Here is a 21,993-nt window from a genome sequence, read left to right on the forward strand (position 1 = left end):
CAGTATGCAGCCAGGAGAGGGGCGCCAGGTGCTGGGAGCAGGGTGGGAACTTTCCCGCATGGGCTTCAGGCAGCCGGGAGTGGGGCCGGAACTTAGCTGCTTGCTCATTCACTTGCTCACTCATTCATTCACTCATTCACTCACTCATTATTCACTCACTCAGCAAACCTCTCAGGTCCCTGGCACCAGGCCAGGCACTGAAGTTGAAGCAGGATAAGACAGAGCTATGTCCTCAAGATGTTAGTAATTTAGTAGGCACATGAACGAGGCAGTTGCATGCACAGATGCACTGTACTGGGTTCAGTGAGGGCTGTAACTAACGCTGACTTTGTTCTCTTGATAAAATGGGGCCTCAGGAGCCAGGCTGCCCCAAGCCTGTAGGCCTGTGCCTAGGCCAGGAGTGGCCGGGGTCCTGGAACATGACAGAGGATGCAGGTCGGGCTGAGGGGTCTGGCCCCACCCTTCACCCTCACCCCCGAGTGCACAAATTTTTGTGCACCGGGCTACTAGTACTATATAATAAAGCAGTAATATGCAAATTGAACATTACACAATCACACAAGATGGCCGCCCCCATGTGGTCACAAGATGACCTGCAGGGGAGGGCAGTTGGGGGCAACCGGGCAGGCAGGGGAGCAGTTAGGCATCAATCATGCTGGCAGGGGAATGATTAGGGGGTGATCAGGCTGGCAGGCAGAAGTGGTTAGGGGCAATCAGGCAGGCAGGCAAGCAGTTGGGAGCCAGCAGTCCTGGATTGTGAGAGAGATGTCCAACTGCCGGTTTACAGACAGCCCTTGATGGATCCAAGATTGGAGAGGGTGCAGGCTGGGCTGAAGGACACCCCCTCTCCCCAGTGCACAAATTTCATGCACCAGGCTTCTAGTTCATAATATAGAATTCATACTTCAAATCTTTCAAATTGGGTAAAAATGTCCTCACTAGTGAGATATGTATGCAGGAAATACCAAAATAATATAGCAGCCCAAGTTGAAAGTTAAAATGGTCTGAGCACTTAAATATCTACTATTTAAATAAATGTATCAAAAGTAACTATATCTAAATATACATACAGATATATAACTATATCTATGTAAGTATATCTTTAAAACCCTGTATTTTTATCTATTATAAAGATATCTAATTTAACTACTGAGGAAATAGAAAGAATGCACTGTGAGCTGGTCACCAGGCTAACCCTATCAAAGGCATCCCAGCTGCTTCATCTCCATGGCCCCCAAGCCTGGATGTGTGCGCCACCTACTGTGCTATCTTCTTCATGATTCTACACAGGAAATTCCACAGGAACCTCTGACCTCATATTCCCACTTACCTGTTCCCCCTCCTCCATACATTTCCCTACCTCCCTCACATTAATGGAAAGGGAGAAATATCTCCTGCTTTGATTTCTAGCATCGGACAAATCAATTGCTTAATTTTCTATTGCACTCTAATCTGTCTACAAGCTTTGTTTTTCCATAGCTGTAACTGAAATACAAACTTACATATCCTGCTTTTGTAAACATAAGCCTTTCTTCTGCTGTTACACTGCTCATAATTTTTATAGCAGTAAAGACATCTTATCAAGTGGATATACCCTTACTTAACCAACCTAGTTCCCAAGTATTAGATAGTGAGATTGAATACTTTTGCTATTAAAAACAATGCTTCATAAAAATCTTCTATATTTTTTTACTACTCCCTTAAGATATACCCCCAGAAACCTTTCTTAGAATGTTGAAAATAAAGTAAAATTCAATATCTTATTTGTCCCTAGAGTGAAAATCAATATGAACTCTATTTTGATTTGTGATAAATAAGAAGACAAATTCTGTGTGTGTTTTAAAGTAAAACTCAATAAAAATAGAGGATGATTTTATCCTCAATTCACTGCAAAACTACTGTATACCCTTCTCACTTGCTATTATAGGAGGATTCCAATTAAGCAATTGACTAATATACTTTTATCCAGCTTCACAATGAACACTGGGTTTACTTAAAATGTTCTCCCAGAACTTTTAGGTTTCAAATATCTGTGTGTTGATCTGACCATCCCAGATGCTCTCTGGATAAAGCAACTGGTGAGTTACATGGATGAGAGATCATTTCTAGCAGATCAGAATATATTTCTAAATGCTATATTTTATTAATGGAAGGAACAACAACTGAGTTAATGTCTCTTGTTGTCACCTTGATCCATGGAACCTCCATTAAAGCTGGGGACAAGCTTTTAGGAGGAAATCTCAGGGGGCATCCAGTCCAACCTCATCCACAATACTTTCCTATTAGAATCAGCAGAGACGTACACCTGACGCTGTGTGCACATATGAATCTGAAACAACCAGGACTGAAAGAGGTCTTAGGAAAAGAGCCAGTCTAGTAACTAATCTTTCAACAAAGCCCTCCTCACCATGTCAGACAGTTAACTAGAACTTTTCTGAAGAATCTGCAAGATGACGCCTTACTTTCATCCTGGTAACCATCCTTCCTCAGGTATGAAGGGACTTCTGAAGTCTACCTGAATCTCTCTCCTGAACTGAATCATCACTTTAGTTCATTCCCTCCCTTTGATCTCTCTACAGTGGGGCAAACAATAAGTAGAACTCATACTACCTAGTCAAAAACTTGTTTCTATCAATATTCAACCTGATTTTTAAAAGCAACTGAAGAAAAAAAATTTTATGCACAATTTTTGAAAGTCATTGAGAGCACTACTAAATCCTAGCACACCCCCCAAAGCCCTCTTGGTCAACTGAGAATTTTTCCATTTTTTTGTCCACACCTGAGGATATGTTTATCTTTTTTAGAAAGAGGAAGGGGGAGGGAGAGAGGGGAAGAAGCAGAGGAGGGATGGGGGAAGAGAGAAGGGATGAATGGAGAATGGAGGGAGGGAGGGAGAGAGACAAAGAGAAAGAGAGAGAATTATCAATGTGGGAAACATTGATCAGTTGCCTCCTGTACACGCTTGGACCGGGGATGGGAACTTCAACCTTTTTGGTGTTCAGGACGATGCTCCAACTGAGCCACCAGGCTGGAGCTCAACTGAGAATTTGTTTGTGGCTTTTTGACAGCCCAGGGTCAGCCTTAGTTAATCTCAAATTCCTCAGAGAGAAATCTATTGAAAAATGGCTGCTGAGATAACCTGCCCTGACCAGGTCACAGACTTTTTCTTAACTCTGTTTTTCAAGTGGTCAGACCCAAAAGAAGACCCCACACAGCAAAAACACTTTTTGAAGTGAAACAATAAGCCCGCATATAGTATTCACCAGGATTAGCACCTACAATATGATGGCTTAACAGACTCCATGAGTTTAAAATGTTCCTATTACCCCTAAGTAGCTAGCAATTGTCTTACATCACCAAGATTAATTCTTTTATCTGAAATCATAATTTTAGATACCATTGTCACTAAATACTAATCGCACTGTTTTTAAAGTGCCTCAATTTCAAAGGACTCAGGTTCTCTACTGTTGGTTTTAACAAAATGCTGGGGACTATTAGCAAAACAAAGGTTGCATAGGTTAAAATCATTTTTAAATCTCAATTTGCATAAGTTTGAATGTGAAAGAAATCTGTTTCTAAATTGTACCTGTTTAGTATTTTAATATGTTTCTCCTCTTCAGGTCACATTTTGATGGAGGTGGGAGAGAGAAGGTGGTATTAGTAATGTGTATCCATAATGTAAATTCTGCAACAAGGTTCTGAAAGGAAGGTTGTTGCACTTCCCTAGGGTACCCAACCGTGTGCTTTGGTCACTCAAAGAAGCACCTCAGGATATTTTAAATTGTCCAGGAAAACACAGCAACATCTGTCGGACACTGTACTTGCTACTACCCTTACCTGGACCTGACCACTTAATGAAATGGACAGATGGTATTTCTTTGGACATACGGTGCCATGAACAAAATACCAAGACTGTAACGAAAGAGTTGGACGGTTTTGTCTTACGCATTTCTTTCAAAGGTTTTTTTTTTTTTTTTTGCTTTGATTTGGTTGGGAAACTGAAGGACAGATTAACTCACAGGATGATTTCAAATATCTAATAACTCTTACCTATTCTCTCTGAGTGGTATTTGGGAAAGTATATGTCTGTCTAATGACATGTGTATTGTTTTAGAACAGGATAAGGAGTTCACTGGGTCCAGACCGGCGCCTGATCTATGGGGAAAGTGGTACAAAGCCTTGGCAGCAAAGCCACAGGTGTTCCAGAGCTTTGGGAAAATTGCACACACAGACCTACGCATGCGCGTTACATGAAGGCGCCCCTAGGGCTAGCCCCTGTTACTAGGAGACCGGACGCTCCTGTGGAAACTCGGCGCTGTAGGGCGTGCGCCTGCGCGGCGCGGATGGACCAAGAGGAGGCCTTCCCTAGGCGTCTGAGGGCTGGCACGTGAACGGACGCGTCGCCACGTAGTCCCTGCGAGAGGGAGCGTCGAGCCAGGTACGCGTGCGCACAGGGACTGAGGGCACGTGAGACCAAGCAGAGCGACGGCGCCTAGGAAGATGGAGGACCAGCCCCCCTCAGGTACAGAGCGTGAGGGCGGAGTCGACGGGGCGCGGGGCGGTGCTAACCGCTCCGCCTCCTTCCCGTAAGGTGTCGTCTTCCACCACCTGCACCTCCAGCGGGGCGGGGCCGGGTCCATTTGGGGTTGGGAAGGGCGGGGAGAGGGCGGAGGATGGAGATGGGGTGGGACTTGCGTCCCTGCGGGAGGCGGCGGCCTGGCAGGCGCCGGGATGAGCTCCGAGGAGGCGGCTGGGCCGGGAAGTCCCGGGAGGGACCTGGCGCCCCAGGTAGAGGCCGCGGCGATGGCCCGGTGGGGGCCCAGCAGTTTCTGGGCCGGAACGCCTCTGAGGAGGCAGCGGCCACGGGCGTGTGTGGGGTCGGAGCGGGGTGACCCCGAGGCAGGGGTTCGCGGCTTGAGCTGCTGTGAGGGGCAGTGGCGGCCGAGCTCGGCCCGGGAAGCCCTCCGGGTGCCGCCCTGCTCCCGCCGCCCTTTCTCGGGAGCGCAGGGCTGGCCAGTTCCTATGGTGACCGCTTGGCGTCCTGCCGCCCTGCGCTGGGTTGCGGGGGGCTGTTGGGCTTAGAGATGCTGCGGACGGAGCTGAGCCTTTGGAAGTCAGATCGGGGAGCCCAGCCCGGCTCCCGGCTCCCAGCCTCTCACTTCTGAGCTCTTGACAGACTTCGGGGGCGAAGGGCCGAGAGGAAGGGCGTCCTCATGAAAACCTCATGTAATTTCAGCGCCCGGGAAAGGCAGGGTGAGCGGGCTTTTGTCTGAAACTAGTGGAGGCAGTTGAGAACCGAGGCAGTCATGGGCCTGATACCCAGATACGCACAGGAATACTTCTTTCCCTTTAAACAAAGTCAAGGATCGCGGCATCAGGAAAAGTTTGCAAAGATGACGGTGTCCGAGTTTTCCTTCTTCCCCTCCATGCCCTCATACCTCCCGGTATTCGGTCTTTAAATGCCCTCTACTGGCATCTCAACTACGCCTTTTGTGGTTGTAAGGAAATAAATAACAGTCGGCCTTTAAGTAGAGGAAATAGGTTAGTTATAAATGTAAAAGGAGCGTGTCACATTCAAACCTGCCTCCAGGATACAGCTTATTTTTGTTTGTGTTTTAATTAACCCATGAACTAATTAATGAACTAAATCAGTCAACTAGTGGAAAATAATGAGGGAGGTACATTAATGAAGTATTTATTTTAAATAATAAATTTTGGCATTTTTAATGGCAGCTTCTTAAATATATCTTGTTTCTCTTCTGAAAAAAGAAAAGAAAGAAACCACTGCTTTAGCCCAGCATCTAATCAGTTGTAGAGCTTTCAGGCTGTCTTTCTGTCCTGGTCTCCAGTTGCTTGGTCCAGTTTGTTGTAGGATCATTTGCTCTTAAAGTCCTCCCGGTACAGAGGCAGTTAGAGCAGGTGTTACTATATTTATTCCCTTTTCCCATCACACACCCTTCTCCCTGATGTAGCCTCTATGCTAGCCACTTCCTTGCTTTTCCTCCATCTTCGTATGTGAACAGTTTGGTTTATTTATGAACTTTTATATAAATGAAAATTTCCTATTTCTTTGCATCTTGTTTCTTTACTGGACATTGTTTTAAGATTTATCCTTGTTGCTTATAGTTTGTTTAGTGTTCTATTGTAAGAATTTATCTACAATTTATCTTCTTTTGGGTGGACATTAAAGATTTTACAGTTTTGGTGAATGTGAAGAACACTATTGTGAAGTTTCTTATACATGTCCCCCATGATACCCTTTTTATTTCCCCATGGTAATCTTTTATTTCCCCATGTTAATCTTTTGAAGTGAGCTAGTTAGTAAGGCAGTCCCATATCTTAGTTATGCTATAAAATCACTTTATTTGTTATTAAATTCTTTCAGTTCAGAAAAGCCTTTTGAAAACAGCTACTTAACCCTTTATGCTTTTTTAAAAATATATTTTATTGATTTTTTACAGAGAGGAAGGGAGAGAGATAGAGAGATAGAAACATCGACCAGCTGCCTCCTGCTGGGGATGTGCCCGCAACCAAGATATATGCCCTTGCCCGGAATCGAACCTGGGACCTTTCAGTCCGCAGGCCGACGCTCTATCCACTGAGCCAAACTGGTTTGGCCCCTTTATGTTTTGAATAGATCTTGATAGGTGGTATCTCCCCTAATGCCCTTTATTTATGAACTTTTAAAACACAAGTTATTTCTTTACAGTATAGTTTGATTTGAAGAGAAATGAGAGCTTTGGGTTTGAATGGAATGACTAGGAGAGGTTATTTCTTTTTCATAGGAAAGGTTAACTATTGTGGCTTTACTATTTTGTTTGAGGTGAATTCCCAAAATGTTTACTCACATATTTTTATTATAAACACAAATACCTATCTCAAAATTGTCATAAAATTTTCGTGTGCTTCTCTGTATCTCTCTGTTAGTGAGGCTATTCCTTCCTACTTCAAAATGTCTATATAAACATTTGGGGACAGTTTTATAAAAAATAAACCCACACCAAGTTGACCTTTAGTGGAATCAGAATTCAAAAATCTCATATAAAATACTCCAGTATTTTTAATTCTTCCACAATATTCAGTAGAGATTTATTGAGCACATATTATATACCTGATATTTTGCTTAGCACTGATGATACTTTTTAGCACATGACCTTTCTTCCTTTTTTACTGAAAAATTAAAATTCTACCAGGCAGAAACTTCTTCAAATTTCTACCTCTATCTTAATCTTCACCTGACCTTGCTTTTCTCTCTTTTTGTTTAAGAAGAAAAAATTTCTACCCCTTATCTAACCCTTCACCTGAATCTCCTTTTCTCTTTCTTGTCTCAGAGGACAGTGCACAGCTTATATCTGGGTTTCTTGTTAGCCCAGTGCAGTGGTCGGCAAACTCATTAGTCAACAGAGCCAAATATCAATAGTACAACGATTGAAATTTCTTTTGAGAGCCAAATTTTTTAAACTTAAACTATATAGGTAGGTACATTGTTATTAACTTAATTAGGGTACTCGTAAGGCTTAAGAAGAGCCACACTCAAGGGGCCAAAGAGCTGCATGTGGCTCTCGAGCCTCAGTTTGCCGACTGCGGGCCCAGTGGCCTTGCTCCATTAGTTAGCATTAACCTATGTCTTAGAATCTTTATTGTGTTCACACTGCAGGGCTTCTTAACCCGGAGTACAAGAATTTAGGGGGTTCTTGAATCCCCTGAAACTGTGAAGTTGTGTAGGTGCTTGCATTTAGTAGAGAACCCAGGGCTTTTGCTTAATTTTGGAAGCTTTCCTTGATGTAAAGAGAATTAAGAAACAAGATTTTCTAGCCCTAGCTGGTTTGGCTCAGTGGATGGAATATTTATTCCAGTCAAGGGTACATGCCTGGGTTGCTGGCAGGAGGCAGCTGATCAATGATTCTTTCTCATCATTGATGTCTCTACCTCTCCCTCTCCCTTCCTCCCTGAAATCAATAAAAATATATTTGAGAGAAAGTAAAAAGAAACAAGATTTTCTACTTTGTAATGACCCTTCAACAACCTTGGTCTTTTCTAACTTCCACTCTACCTCTCTTCTCACAATCATGCTTCCTTTTCCTTAGTACTGACTCATTTATTAGTCCTCATCAAACTTGCTTCCACCCCATCCCTACCATTAAAACTACTTTGTTCCAGTCATCAACATTGATTATATTGAAAATGTTTTACTGAGTACCAATTTTGTGCTGTGCACCTTTCTAGGCATTACAGCTCTAACAGTGAGCAGGAGATAAGAGCCTAGATCTCTTGGAACTTACCTTCTAGTGGGAGGAGGGGGGTGGAATTAGTGAAGAAATAAATGATATAATTTCAAATGATATAAGTGTAAATAACCTAATAAGAGAGTGACTAGGAGAGAGGCTACTTTAGGTAAGAGGTCAAGGAAGAGCCTCTGATATTTCAGCCCAAGAGCTGAGCTGGGGGTATGATGAAGTCAGCCGTGGGCTGGGCCTTAACATGGAATGATAGTGGTTCAGTAGAGGAACAGAAAGAAAACCGATAAAGCTGGTGGGTGGACAATGAAGAGAGTGGTAGGTCTGTTTAGGAAAGTGAAGGCAGGACCAAATCACACAGAACCTTAAAATGGTGGGTTTTGTCTAATTGCATTGGGGAGCCATTGGAGTGTTTTTGAGGAGGATCTCATTGTTTTAAAGTGATTCTTTTCATCTCCATTTGGAAAATAGCTGCAGGGAGCAACATAGAAGCAGAAAGACAGGTTAGGAAATGTGCAGTAATCCGTGTGCGAGATGATGGTGACTTGAACCATGGAAGTGGTAATAAAAGTGTAGAGAAGTGGGTGGGTTTGGGGTTAGAACCAACAGGGCTTGTTGATGCATTTGATGGGGATCAGGGAAAGAGGAGACAAAGGTGACTCCTCTGGCACTGCCATTTGACCTGGGAGAGACTGGGAAGGAGCCTAGTGGAAGCGTGCTGAGAGCAGACTGCAGGTGGGAGAATTAGAGATCTGTTTTACACAAGTTAAGTTGCAATGGCTGTGGACATCCAATAAACACAATATAATGTGCTCTGATAGGGTGTGTTCATAGTTTTTGGGGAACATGTAAAATCCATGCTATGTCTTTTGGAGGGAAGTAGAACTCAGAAATACTCTTTTGTAGTCCTTTTCTCTATATTCCCTTAGCACCCATGTACATTCATTTCTCTAGTGTGCACTAATCTTGCTGTACTCAAATTTCTGATTTATTAGTTCTGGAGTTCCCTAGATCATTGCGGGTTGAAATTATAGCTTTTTATTTGGTTTCTACATTTCTGTCCCCAGAATCTAATATTGGGTCATCATTACTCTGTTTATAAATTTGAGAATTGAATAAATGTGACTGTTACAATCTGATAATATGAACTGAAACAGTGATAGGAATGGAAGATATGAATTTGAGAGAGATTTTAGTGAAAAATCAGTAGGACTTGATGGCCAATTAGATAAGTTGAGTCACTGAGAAGAATTAGGAATACTAGTAATGGTTAATAATAATAATTATATATCTAGACTTGCTTAGTCCGGCACTTTTCTAAGTGCTTTACTTATATGAATCCTCATCGCAGCTCTTTGAGGTGAGTAATGTTATCATTCCCATTTTATAGGTGAAGGCTTGGCCAGAGAAGTAACTTGCCTCTAGTCATGCAGCTAAGAAGCGGCAGAACTAGCATGATGAACATGAACAATCTCTGATGCTAATGAACACACTCTTAACCACTATGCTATGTTACTTCCCAATTGAGAATGATTGTGGTTCTCACTTGGATGTTTATGGTAACAGTTTGCTGCTCGCAAAGTACTTTACTTGCATCCTCTGAGATCTGTACAGGAACACAAGTTCCATTCATAATCCATTTAAAGATCATGGGAATGTGGAGAATATTCTGGTGGCAGGCTAGACAAGGGCATTTCAGATACATTGATTTATCTCCCTTTTTACTGCCTCCTAAGCTAGTGCAGGGAAAGTAGCAGCTCTAATGTGATAGTCTCTTGGCCTCTTCCTACTTTTAATTTCTAGATTAGTCTGATGGGTAATTTTATAGAACTCCCACTTGACTATTGAGATTTCCAAAGAGAAGAAGGAATATTCAGTTGTATCTGCTGTGGTACACTGCTTCATTGTCACATCTACTAAATTTTATGATATCTTCCCATTACACAGACAGCTCTGTGCAGGCTGGGGCAGTACAGAAAGCTCTAGAACATTGCTTGTTCTTAACATTCTAATGACCATGTGAGGGAGATGTACATCCAGAAAACCAAATAGCTACATAAGTTGTTCTATAACGACTATATACAAAAGTCTCATTGAAGAAGTGATCACTATTCGATGGAGAAGATAGAGAAAACCTCCTAGAAAATATGGAATTCAAGCTGAACCTTAGAATTAAATGGAGAAAAGGGTGAGGGTAAGGCTTATGAATAAAAGATGACCTGTTTCTGAATGTATAAAGAATATGTGGAGTAATTTGGAGTAGTTTGTCTTTAACAGGGAAGTTCTTAGAGATGATAAATTTGGAGGTGTGGAAAGGGATCATTGATGAAGAACTCACTGTTAGGCAGGTTTAGACATTACTTGATTTCCCTGAATTAATTTGGGCTGAGGCCTATTTAAAAAAATATATATATATTTTATATGTGTGTGTGTGTATTTTATATATATATAAATATATATATTTATATATATATATTACACACACACACACACACACATATATATGTACATGTGTGTATCTATCTATCTATATAGATAGATAGATAGATAGATACACACACATACTCACACACACATACATATATACTAGAGGCCTGGTGCACAAGATTTGTGCATAGGTAGGGTCCTAGATCTGACCGGAGATCAGAGCCAATCTGTGGGGCGACCAGCGGGATGGTCAGGGGGCCCCGCTGGCACCTGCCTTCGCTAGCCTGAGGCCTGGGGCTGGGGGCAGGCCCTGCGTTGAGCATCTGCCCCATGGTTGTCACTGTGAATCGTAGTGACTGGTTGTTCCACTGGTCATTCGGCCGTTCAGTCAATTTGCATATTAGGCTTTTATTATATAAAATATATACATGTATATACGTATATATATATGTGTGTGTGTGTATATATACATATGTGTGTGTGTGTGTGTGTGTATAAATTGATATTAGAGAGGAAGGGAGAGGGAGAGACAGAAATATTAATGATGAGAGAGAAGCATTGATCAGCTGCCTCCTGCATGACCTCTACTGTAGATAGAGCCCGAAAAGACTTGTGCTTTTGACAGGAATCGAACCTGGGACCCTTCAGTTCTCAGGCCAACACTCTATCCACTGAGCCAAACCAGCTAGGGTCTGAGGCCTATTTTAAAATAAGAAGAGTAAATATTAGTTCAGTGCTTATTTCATGGGATTTTTTATGGTTCTAGTCTCTGTACTTGCCAAATAAGGATTGCTGAGCAGCATTTAAGAAATGCAGTGTTTCAGGCCTATCTTCTATATATATAAAAACCTAAGCGGACAACCAACCAAATGACCAATTGCTATGACGTGCACTGACCACCAGGGGGCAGATGTTCAACTCAGGAGCTACCCCCTGGTGGTCAGTGCGCTCCCATAGCAGGAGTGCTGCTCAGCTAACCGATCTGTCCTGGCAGCCCACCAGCCCAGCGGCAGACACTCACTCCCTCAGTAGCCCTGCAGGTCCAATCTCTGGAGAACAGGCCAGGCATTGATGGATCAGTGCCACCGGCACAATCCCAACAGCGCCATCGGCCTCGGGCACCACGGCCACTTCCCCTCCCTAGACGCTCCACAAGGAAGAAACGATATAAAAGCAGCCACCAGGTGGCTCCCAACAACCAGCACAAATGTCAGCGGGACAGATCTGGATTCTGGGCCTGCAAGGGCATCCCACCACCCACCTGGAGGGCCAATCGCATTCCAGACCTTCCTCCTTCCATCTCCCCTCCCACTCACCCCCTTGGGATGGCTGCCAGACACAGGGCTCAAGGCTGATGAGCACTGCTGCCATGGCATGAGCCGCTCCCAATCAGAACTGACTGGGCAGGGGCCCGCAGCAGGAGAAGCAGGGCCAGGAGAAGCAGGTGGCTGTGGAATGCCAATTTTGGCCCAATCCCTGCAGGCCATGCTGAGGGACCCCACCCATGCATGAATTTGTGCACCGGGCCTCTAGTTGTGAGTACAAATCTTCATTTTAACAAGATTCCCAAGTGACTTGTATATTCACTAAAAACTGAAAAATACTGCTATAGTGAGGAGTCATTTGATTCTGTTACTCTAAGTGAAATTTTTATAACTAGGAACATATTTTTCAACAGAAACTGTGTAAGGAATAGTAATTAGGGTTTCAGCTTATGCCATAAAGGCCTAAATCAGAGGTTCTCAACCTGTGGGTTGTGACCCCTTTGGGGGTCGAATGACCCTTTCACAGGAGTCGCCTAAGACCGTCGGAAAACACATATATAATTACATATTGTTTTTGTGATTAATCACTATGCTTTAATTATGTTCAATTTGTAACAATGAAATTGGAGGTCACCACAACATGAGGAACTGTATTAAAGGGTCACGGCATTAGGAAGGTTGAGAACCACTGCCCTAAATGATTCATAATTAGAAATACTCTGTGGGAGCTAATGCTTAAGTTCCCAAATGAGGCAGTAACTGCTGAAATGTAAACCAAAAAAACCGACATATTTTGCTTAGGAAAGGGAAGAAGGAAGATTAATCTGTCACACTGCTAAGTGTTAGATTAGACAAGGTGTAACTCCAGGTCTGTGACTAGGGAGTCCTGATCCTATCATATCTGGAGCACTAGATTTTAGAGCAGAGGTTCTCAACCTGTGGGTCTCGACCCCTTTGGTGGTTGAATGACCCTTTCACAGGGGTCACCTAAGACCATCCTGCATATCAGATATTTACATTACGATTCATAACAGTAGCAACATTACAGTTATGAAGTAGCAACGAAAATAATTTTATGGTTGGGTCACAACATGAGGAACTGTATTTAAAGGACCAGAAGGTTGAGAACCACTGTTTTAGAGAATAACAGCTGTGTTGGTAGGAGAGATCTAGGACACTTGTAGCAAATTCTCTCTTAACATACAGGCAGCCTTGATTCAGGAAAAGAACCGATTATTTTCCTAAATTACACAATTTCTAAGATACATTGTCAAGTAAAAAAACCACAGTGCATAGTAGTATGTATAATATGTTAATGTAAAATATTTGGTTATTTTGCACATGAGAAAATGTACACACTGGAGAAAATGTCTAGAAATGAAATTATTGTTATGTTGCTAGATTTTATATAATTGTTCTCCATAAATATTGTGCCAATTTACACTGCCACCAATGATATATAAAAATGCTACATTATATAGCCAACTATTTTATCTTTGCCGAGGTGAGTTAAAAAATGGTATTCAATGTTGTTTTAATGTGTATCCCTCTAAATGGAGAGATTGAGTATCTTTAAATCTATTTAAAAGCCATGTATATGAAGTATCCATATTCTTTACCACTTTTTCTACCAGGGTATTTCTTTTCCTTTCTTATTTATAGGAATTATTAATATATTAGGAAGAAGTCAGCCCTTTATGATATGTGTAGCAAACCTTTTTGGAAAACACAGGCCTAGAGATAGATATTTAATTTGCTGCTGACCCAATATTTTCTTAGTACAGTGATTACCAAGGGAATAGGATGGGGTATGTCTCTTTTGAAAAGCATGTTCAATATTGTAGTTTTATATTTGGAAAGCACACAGAAAAAGTTTTATAACATAAAATGTTAAGAAAGTAAAGCTTGCTGAAATACTCTTTGCTGGTGTGACAAGGTTGAAACCAATTGAAAACGTATCTAAGAATGTGGTTAGATTAAAAAATTTATATACAGTACTATTGTGAGAAACCACAAAGCTGTTTTAAAAAGAATGTCCTGGTATTATTCCTATTCTTTCCACTAGGTTACCACCAAAGAACATGATTTTGGTCTAGGGGCTCCAGTTTCCGAAGCTGGAAAATACCAGAATACTCTCCAGCTAGAACAACAAGTGAGAACTCAAGATAAATTCATCTCTACACTGAAATTACAGGTTACATTTAATTTACATATGTATTTATTTCCCTGAATTAATTTTGGCTGGGGCCTATTTTAAAATAAGAAGGCGGAGAACATTAATTCAGTGCTGGCTTATGGTTTTATTTTCTGGGTCTAAAATCATTTCATTTTTATCTTCACCGTTTTGATACACAGAGTCTGAGTCAGTGAGTGCCAGCTGTGTGCCAGGTGTTCTATGAGGTGCTTTCAAGTACATAATCTTACTTCTTCCCAACCTTGTGAAACTTCTATTTTATAGACATGGAAGCTGAAGTTCCAAGAGGTTAAAGAATTATGGTACTGGACTAATGAATGACAGAGCTAGGATTTATTGAAATTCCCAAGTTAGTTAGGATTTGAATGTAGTTCTCTGAACTCCAAGTTGAGCACTGTTTCTCTTCTCCTGGTGCCTAATCTGTGGGGTAGCTATTAATTAAGGTCATTGAAAGAAATTGCCTCTTATAGGAAAGAGTAGACTTACTTTTCCATAATCCTCTTAGAAAGTACAGCAAAAACCCTGAACATTATGTATGAAACAAGCATAGAACACTGAAAGGCGGGAAGAAGAAGGAAGACTGACTAGGGACCCCAACACACCAAGAATGACACGTTAGTGAGTTCCTAGTTTTTTGTTTTTTGGGTTTTTTTTGCTCCATATATTCCAGAATGCTCAGAAACAATAATGGATGCAGACAAAAAACAGTCTCAGAAAAGCGGTCTCTAGCCAAAGGACTAGGAAAGGGACAGCCTAGCAAAGAAGACTACTTTTAGACAGTAACTGCCTGCTCTAAGCAACACTGTGGAAAACCTATAGCCCCATTTCTGCCCACAAAGACTAGGAGCCTAGCTGGTTGTCCTTGCCAGGCTGTAACAAGAAGCCCCAGCTGCACCTCACACCCTCCTCTCCCCTCACCAACTTCTCCATCCCCACAAGGTGGTGTCAAAGAAGAAGGCTGAGTTGGGGACCAAGACTTTTGTGCCCACAAGGCGGTAAGGGACGTTCCCAACCCCATTGTGTGTGTGTGAAGCACATGGGGAGCCTACAAGCAGCTACCCCACCGGGTGGTGTGAAGTGCCTCCTTTCCTCCTTGCTGGAGTGGTGTCCGAGGAGAATATGCAGAGTTAGGGCTTTACCAGGACCCAGCACGAACAAGTCCACCCACCCACGGTGGCAGTAGTGGACATGTGAGAGCAGTAGCGAGGCACCTCTGCTCCATGCTCTTGTGGTATCAGCAGAGGCCCAGTGAGGAGCCTGAACTTCCATCCCTGCCCAGCAGGAACAAGGAGCTTCACCTTCTCCAGGTGTCCATGGAAGCCTCAGGTAAAATGGACTCCCCCCCGCCCCCCCCCCGAAGCAGGAACAAAGCAGTGTCCCTCCTTTCTAGCTGGAGCAGTGTCACAGGAAGCCCACTAAAACACAGGATCCAGAGTCTTAGAATACCAAGTTTCAATTAAAAGAAAAAATCACTCCTCATCCTAAACATCAGGAAGATCTCAATTTCAATGAGAAAAGACAAGATGTGACAACACAGTGATGAGTTAGATATTACAATGATCTGACAAGGATTTTAAATCAGGCAAGAATTTTATGAGTGTTTCAGCAAGCAATTTTGATTATTTCTAAGGCACACAAAAGAAAATGGAGATAAAGAAGAAGAAATGGAAATTTTGGAAATTACCAAGTTGTTCTTCAGTAAGTGAATGGATAAGTAAACTGTCGTGCATCCATAGAATGGAATTATAAAAATAAGTTGCCCTAACCGATTTGGCTCAGTAGATAGAGCATCGACCTGCAGACTGAAAAGTCCCAGGTTTGATTCTGGTCAAGGGCATGTACCTTGGTTGCGGGCACATCCCCTGTAGAAGGTGTGCAGGAGGCAGCTGATCGATGTTTCTCTCTCATCGATGTTTCTAACTCTCTATCCCTCTCCTTTCCTCTCTGTAAAAAATCAATAAAATACTTTTTTTAAAAAAATTAAATAAATAAATAAATAAAAAGCGATGAGTTGTTATGCCACAATAAAACATAAAGGAACATTGAAAGTATATAACTAGGAGAGAAAGTCAATCTGAAAAGGTTATATACTCTGACTCCAACTATATGACCTTCTGGAAAAAACAAAACAGAGATGTTAGAAAGAGTACCCGCTGCTAGTGATTTGGGAGGAGGGAGTGATGAATGGAGCACAGGTGATTTCTAGGTCAGTGAAACTATTTTGTATGACACAATAATGATGGATACATGTCAGTATACATTTGTCAGAACCCAAAGAATGAACATTAATCTAAGCTGTGGACTTTAGTTAATGATAATGTTTTGATGTTGGCTTATCAATTGTATAAGATGTAAATAAGAGGGGAGAGTGGCCCTAACCGTTTTGGCTCAGTGGATAGAGCGTCGGCCTGTGGACTGAAAGGTCCCAGGTTCGATTCCGGTCAAGGGCATGTACCTTGGTTGCGGGCACATCCCCAGTAGGGGGTGTGCAGGAGGCAACTGATCGATGTTTCTCTCTCATTGATGTTTCTAACTCTCTATCCCTCTCCCTTCCTCTCTATAAAAAATCAATAAAATATATTTTTAAAAAAGGGGAGAGTAAGTGTGCATGTTTGAGGTGGGGAAACAAAAGGTATGTGGGAAATCTCTGTAATTCCCTGTCAGTTTTTCTATAAACCTAAAACTGCACTAATTTTGTGAATACAAGTCTTCTACCTCCTTGGTTAAGTTTATTCCTAAGTATCTTATTTCTTTTGTTGGAGTAGTAAATGTGTGGGTTTTTTTTTAAAATTATTCTTTCTGGTAGTTCATTATTGGTGCATAAAAATGCTCCTAATTTCTGAATTTTAATTTTGTATCCAGCTACTTTGGGAAGTTATTTATTTTAGTAGCTTTTCAGTGGAATTGTTTCTGTGTACATCTCATGTGCAAATAATGATAGTTTTACTTCCTCCTTTCCAATTTGGTTGCCTTCTATTTCTTTTTCTTGTCTAATTGCTATGGCTAGGACTTCCAGTTATACATTGAATAATGTGGTGAAAGTTGAAATCACTGCCTTGTTCCTGATCTTAAGGGATACACTTTTAGTTTTTGCCCATTTAGTGTGATATTGGCTGTAGGTTTGTCATATGTAGCCTTATTATGTTGAGGTAGGATTCCTCTCTTCCCATTGTGCTGAGGGTTTTTATCATAAACTAGTGGCCCGGTGCACAGATTCATGCACATTGAAAGGAAGTTAATTAGAAGAAATATTTTAATATTGCTATTTGCCCTTTCTCTATAATAGAAGTGTCAGAGATGAAAGAAAATTAGTAAAATGTATATAAAAATAATATATAAATTGATTAATAAACAATAACAACATGCTATAACAACACAAAGACATGATATAAAAATAATAAACATGATATAAAAATAACATTGATAAAAACAATGACTGATAAATTGATTAAACTTATTCTAATACCTCCCTGTATACCACATCAAGAGTAAAAACACTTTCAGAGTACTTGACTAATTTCCCTTGTGATGAAGTTTTTACAACTGTTCCAGTTCTTCGAACTCGAGATAAAGCAACGTATAACTGACCATGTCCAAAAACTGGTTCAGGTAGGAATATTCCTACTCTGTTTAGATTGGTGTCAGCAAGAGCTTTATATGTATCACGTATGCATGAGTCAACTTAGCCTTCCATAGATATAGAATAAACTTGCTTAATTAGACCTGCTTTCTGATTTAGCTAAACTTTTTCCAGCCCAGTGAAGCACCCCAACTTCTCTTTCAGGTAATTGTCAGCAACACAGCAGTAAATATCAACACAAAGCAGATTATTATTGTAGATTATGCAGGGAGAACAAAGGGTAACATATTCAACTGCAGCAGTGTTTGACTATATTCTGCGCAGTGAGAAAACCTGAAGTCATTTTCTTTTCTTTTTTTTTTTAAATATATTTTTTTACAGAGAGGAAGGGAGAGGGATAGAGAGTTAGAAACCTCGATGAGAGAGAAACATCGATCAGCTGCCTCCTGCACACCCCCTACTGGGGATGTGCCCACAACCAAGGTACATGCCCTTGACCGGAATTGAACCCAGGACCCTTGAGTCCGAAGACCGATGCTCTATCCACTGAGCCAAACCGGTTCTGGCTGAAGTCATTTTCAAGGTTCACCATTTCTTACTTCTTTTCAGTTGGGTCAAGTTTCTAAGCTTTCTAAATCTCTGTTTTCCGGCTAATGAAAAGAAAATAGGATTCCACCAAGTTTCCTCTCTACCTACTCCAAGACTTCTGTGAGGATCAAATGAGATGAGGCACAGGAAAACACTTCACAGACATTTGGTTATAGTGTTAAATGTTTCCACCTGGCTATGAAGCAAGTTGTGTTCCTGGGCTCAGAAACTCCAAGGTGGCTAGTTAATAGGGAGAGGAAACTGGGTGTTGCTACATGATGTCATTACCCAGACAGACACTTAGCATATTAGCCTTTTATATATATAGACTAGAGGCCCGGTGCACAAAAATTTGTGCACTCGGGGGGAGAGGGGGTCCCTCAGCCCGGCCTGTGCCCTCTCGCAGTCTGGGACCCCTCGGGAGATAACGACCTGCTGGCTTAGGCCTGCTCCCGGGTGGCAGAGGGCAGGCCCAATCCCTAGGTGCAGCCCCTGGTCGGGCTCAGAGCAGGGCTGATTGGGGAGTTGGGGCGCCTCCCCCTGTCATGCACAGAGCAGGGCAGATTGGGAGGTTATGATGCCACCCTCAGTCACCCTCAGGGTAGGGCCGATTGGGGGGTTGGGGCACCGCCCTCTGTCACACTCAAGGTAGGGTGGATAGGGAAGTTGCGGCGCCACCCCCTGTCACGCACAGAGCAGGGCCAATCAGGGGGTTGGGGCTCCGTACCCTGTCACACACAGAGCAGGGCCCATCAGGGGTTTGGGGAGCTCCCCCTTGTCATTCACAGAGCAGGGTCAATCAGGGGTTTTGAGAGCTCCCCCCTGTCATGCACAGAGCAGGGCCGATCAGGGGGTTGGGGAGCTGCCCCCTGTCACACACAGAGCAAGGCCAATTAGGGGGTTGGGGAGCTGCCCCCTGTCACACACAAAGTAGGGCCAATAGGGGAGCTGGGGCACCGCCCCCTGATACATACAGAGCAGGGCCCGTGGCGGGGGGAGGGTAGTTGAGGCACCGCACCCTGTCACACTCAGGGCAGGGCCGATGGGGAGGTATGGCTCTACCCCGTCTCACATAGAGCAGGGCCCGTGGGGGGATTGGGGCGCCGCCACTGTCACACACAGAGCCGCAGGGCAATCGGGGTTGGGGCGCCGCCCTCTATCACCCACAGAGCAGGGCCGATCAGGGGGTTGGGGCGCTGCCCCCTGTCACACACAGAGTTGCAGGGCAATCAGGGCGTTTGGGCGTTGCCCCTTGTCACGCTGATCCCGGTGCCGGGAGGCCTCGAGGCTCCGCTGATCCCCCCCCCGCAGGGTCACAGATCCGGGTCCCAGACCACAGACAGCCTTGTCTGCTGCTGCCTGCCTTCAGTATGCAAATTAGCCACCATCTTGTTGCTTCAGGGTGGGGGTCCCCACTGGGGTGCCTGGCCAGTCTGGGTGAGGGGCTGAGGGCTGTTTTCAGGCTGGCGGGTGACTGAAGGTCCAAACCTCTCCTTTTTTTCTTTTTTTTTTTTATTCTGGCTTCTATGGCTGTCACTGGAGCTGAGAGCCGGCTTTCTTTCTGAGGCTCGGCTGAAAGCAGGTTTCTGGCCTTTGTTTTCTGTATTCGAAACAATGTTGCGACTCCAGCTCTGAGATCCCGGCTGACTGACAGGAGCTTTCTGGAGTTTTGTTTATCTTCTATAAATGTTACTATGTTTCCAACTGAAGCTCACAGGCCAGCTAGTGAGGCGGGGAACGTTGGAGTCCACAGCAAGCAAGCCTCCTGTTCGCTTCCAGCTGCCTGGCTGCCGGCCACCATCTTGGCTGACAGTTAATTTGCATAAGGATACGCCGATTAGCCAATGGGAAGGGTAGCGGTCGTACGCCAATTACCATGTTTCTCTTTTATTAGTGTAGATTATTAGTGTAGATGGGTGCTGGATTTTATCAGATGTATTTTCTGCATCTATTCATATGATCATGTGATTTTTATTTTTAATTTTATGTGATGTATCACATTTATTGATTTGCAAATATTGTACCTGTCTGCATCCCTGTAATAAATCTGACTTGGCTATGGTGTATGATCTTTTTAATGTATTGTTGGATCCAGTTTGCGAATATTTTGTTGAGTATTTTAACATCGATGTTCATTGGTGATAGTGGTCTATAATTTTCTTTCTTAGTAGTGTCTTTGTCTGGTTTTGGAATTAGGATAATGCTGGTCTCATCAAAAGAGATTGGAAGACTTCCCTACTCTTGAATTTCTTGGAACAGTTTCAGAAGGATAGGTATTAGTTCTTCTTTGAATGTTTGGTAAAATTCCCTTGTGAAGCCATTTGCTCCAGGACTTTTGTTTTCTGGGAGTTTTTTTGTTTGTTTGTTTTTTTTATTTCTGCTTCAATTTCATTATTTGTAATCAGTTTATTCAGGTGTTCTTATTCTTCCTAGTTTATTTTTGGAAGGTTGTGTGTTTTTAGGACTTAATCTATTTCATCCACAATGTCCAATTTGTTGGCATAGTACTTTTAAAAAATATATATTTTATTGATTTTTTTTAATAGAGAGGAAGGGAGAGGGATAGAGAGTTAGAAACATTGATGAGAGAGAAACATCAGTCAGCTGCCTCCTGCACACCTCCTACTGGGGATGTGTCCACAACCAAGGTACATGCCCTTGACCAGAATTGAACCTGGGACCTTTCAGTCCACAGGCTGATGCTCTATCCATTGAGCCAAACCAGTTAGGGCGGCATAGTATTTTCTTACAATCTTTCATATTTCTTTGGTGTCAGTTATTCTCCTTTCAATTTTGATTTATTTATTTATTTGTGTCCTCTTTTTTTCTTGATGAGTCTGGTTAAAGGTTTGTCAGTCTTCTTTATTGTTTCAAAGAACCAACTTTTAATTTCATTGATCTTTTGTATTTTTTTTTTGTTTGTGTGTGTTTTTTTTAGTCTCTTCTGTCATTTATTTCTGCTCTGATCTTTATTATTTCCTTCCTTATATTCTGGGCTTTGTTTGTTGTTTTTCCGAGTTCTTTTAGGTATAGGGTTAGATTGTTTATTGGAGATTTTTCCTGCTTCCTGAGGTCGGCCTCTAATGCTCTAAACTTCACCCTGAGGACTGCTTTTGCTGTACCCCAGAGATTTGGGGTTGTTGTGTGTTTATTTTCATTTGTTTCCATGTAATTTTTTATTTATTCCTATATCTCATTGTTAACCCATTCATTGTTTAATAACATGCTATTTAGCCTCCATGTATTTGAATGTTTTTCAGTGTTTTTTATTGCAGTTGAATTCTAGTTTCGTGTCTTTGTGATCCGAGAACATGCATAATATGATTTCAATCTTCTTTAACTTGTTAAGACTTATTTTGTGTCCTAACATGTGCTCTATCTTTGATAATGTTCCATGTGCTCTTGAGAAGATTGTATTTTCTGCTGCTTTGGGATGAATTCCTTTATAAATATCAATTCAATTCATTCGATCTAGTGTATCATTTAAGGTTGCTATTGCCTGTTGATTTTTTGTCTGGAAGATCTATCCATTGATAGTGGGATTTAAAAATTCTCTGTTTTGACTGTATTGCTATCAATATCTCCCTTAATGTCCACCAAGATTTGCTTTATATATTTAGGTGCTCCTATGTTGGGATGCATATATGTTTATAAGGGTTATATCCTCTTGTTGGATCGATCCCTTCAGTATTATGTAATGAC

General features: G+C 42.2%; 1 protein-coding gene across 2 annotated transcripts in view; it reads left to right on the plus strand.

The window, feature by feature from the left end:
• The first annotated feature begins 4,466 nt into the window (after positions 1-4,466).
• Positions 4,467-21,993, plus strand: part of LOC139020158 (testis-specific gene 10 protein) — a 137,412-nt gene continuing 119,885 nt past the window's right edge. Inside the window, exons 1-2 of one of the 2 annotated variants that reach the window (XM_070429877.1) lie at positions 4,467-4,522; positions 13,995-14,123. The gene's annotated coding sequence lies outside the window, so the exon portion shown is untranslated. Of the gene's footprint in view, positions 4,523-4,729; positions 4,789-13,994; positions 14,124-21,993 lie in introns of those variants that run through there. The other variant, XM_070429876.1, reaches the window with a different exon arrangement.

This window comes from Myotis yumanensis, unplaced genomic scaffold, assembly GCF_028538775.1.
Source record: "Myotis yumanensis isolate MYYU_CA2020_CCGP unplaced genomic scaffold, mMyoYum1.0.hap1 SCAF_11, whole genome shotgun sequence".
Classification (NCBI taxonomy): Eukaryota; Metazoa; Chordata; class Mammalia; order Chiroptera; family Vespertilionidae; genus Myotis; species Myotis yumanensis.